Source organism: Alnus glutinosa, chromosome 14 (genome assembly GCF_958979055.1).
Source record: "Alnus glutinosa chromosome 14, dhAlnGlut1.1, whole genome shotgun sequence".
Taxonomy (NCBI): Eukaryota; Viridiplantae; Streptophyta; class Magnoliopsida; order Fagales; family Betulaceae; genus Alnus; species Alnus glutinosa.
The window spans coordinates 6,107,942-6,110,492 of NC_084899.1; positions in this window are offsets into that span (position 1 = coordinate 6,107,942).

The following is a 2,551-nucleotide window of genomic DNA, read 5'->3' on the forward strand; positions in this document are numbered from 1 at the left end:
AAATTAGAGGTTCTCAAAGAAATCTAATATTAAGCAAAATACAATCAATATGAAAAATGACAAGTTACATGCCTGTCTTTTAACACTAGAACCGGGTTCCATCATCTCGAGCTTGGGAGCAATACGGACTACACAACCACCTCCACATACAAATTACAAGATGTAAAGTGACACTCTATAAATTACAAGAAATGGTTATATGGCATATTTTAACAACCACAAAAATCATGTACACATATCAAGGAAAACAGAGTCGTAGCAAAGATATATGAGTCACCCAACAGATGTTCTTCAGAATTCTAGAACTTGTACCAGAAATAGTAAAATAGACAACAATTTCTGCAGAACTTGTACAAGAATTCCAGAACTTGAATCATGGGTGCTAGCAGAAACCCATCAATTTTTGCTTTAAACACTTGTCAATCTTCTCCTTCACCCTTGCCCTCTGCTTTTCCTGCATGTTCTAAGAAATGACACTCTGGGTTACATCAGAATCACTTACAAACCCACAATTTTACAACAAAACCTAATAAAAAAACCCAAATCACTTCCCCTGTGCAGTCCCTGAAATCCGACCAAGAGAAGAAGCTTAAAAGAAAGTTCGGTGACTTGTTGTCTCCCTTTCCTTTGCATCAACTACACACACTCTCTCTTGCTCGTCTCTATCTCTATTCTTCTGAGGGATACACATTGAGATGGGACTAGAAGCAGCGCGGGAGCAACGGGAAACCAAAACTGAGGGAATCTCTGGTTGGCGGGAGGAATTTTCCGGCGCTGTCGCGGCACCGACGAGGTCAAAGTTTGACCGGAATCTCCAAGGAAACCGCCGACGAGAACCTGGATCTCTTCTCCAGGAACTGCCGCACGCCGACGAGAACCTGGATCTCTTCTCCAGGAACCGCCGCACTCTCTCCTCTGACGAATCGTCCGATGGTACCGGATTACCCTTACACACACAGTTCCCCTATCAGTCACATTGTCTTTGTTCAATGCCAAATACGAAAAGTAACGGAGGACACGGACACAGAGTTAAAAGAAAAAAGAAAAGCCAAATACGAAAAAAAAAAAAAATTAAAAAGGGGAAGGCTGAATCTCAGCCGGTGCTTAAAAGTACCGCAGATATGCGGTACTTTTAAGCACCGCATAGTAGCCGGATCCTAGCTTAATTCCCTAAAGATTGAGATTTTTTAAGTCATTCTTAGTATATTTCATTTTGAATTTTCTCTTCTGATTAATTTATCTTGTAGCACACATAAAGATAATTGGTTAATTAAATGAACTTCTAACCATGTGTGTTCAAGAAGATGAGAGAATCCATAAAGTCTTCACATGATTACTCATGTTAAAGAAAATACCAATAAAGGCAATTATATCCAACATTTAAAGTATGAGAATAAGGTGCCAAGAAAGTATTTTGGTAATCAAGATACTTATTTCTTTTGCAATAAAGAAAACATAAGGGCATATAAAGAAAAATTGCATGAAGTAAGAGAACTGACTTGAAATTAATAAAATCTCATATATATAGTGTGTAATTAATCTCCTTTATTGACTCCTTTAAATATGTTATGGATTGATTCTGGTTAACAATCCATGTTGTCAACACAATGCAAAGTTTTCTTAAAATGAATAACACGTGTTTACAATTGTAGGTTATTGGGATTTATAGATTAATTTTAAAATTCAGTTATTTTTTTACCTCAATAATGTTTTAAATATTCCAGATTTTTCAATAAAAATTTAATTTATATTTTAGCTTGTTAAATAAAATTTCAATTTTTAACTTGAAATTTTTATTTAGGGTGGAATATTAGTTGATGGTTTATTAAAATTTATCTGTATCCCAACCTTGAAGCAAATTTATTATTTGTTTTTGCATATTAATGTTGACGTCAAGTGAAGTCTTGTGAATGAAAAATGCTCTTATTATGGCATTGGAGATTGAAATATATCTCCATAAAGAAAATAAAAGTCAATAAATAATAATTTATTGATTTTGATACTTGTGTGGATTGCATAAGGGAAAGCATACTAACAAGACCACTAAAGATGCCAAAGAGAGCCTTTTGAAATTCTTGAGGTGATGCACATTGATAGGCGTTGACCTTTTCATACTCATTGCCTAAATGGTCAGAGATATTTTTTCTCTTTTAGTGATGACCATATAAGATTTACGTATCTCTATCTTCTAAAATAATAAGGTTAAGGTATTGAATGTTTTCAATACCAATAAGGTAGAAGAAGAGAAACAACATAAAGATTATAAAATCTGATATATGTAAAGAGTATTATGGTAAGTACATACAAAATAGGAATTGATTAGTAATACTAATATTCTATTACCCTTATAGAGTAAGCCTTAAAGACTGTTGTGTATATGTTAAATAGGATTTCATCTAAGGTTGTTCTTAAGACACCTTTTAAAGTATAAAATAGATAGTAGCCAAGTTTAAATTTACACATAAGGGGTTGCCTTGCTAAAGAGGGGATTTATAATCCTTGCCTAAGGAAATTAAATTTAAGAACAACCATCGGATCTTTTATAAGTTAT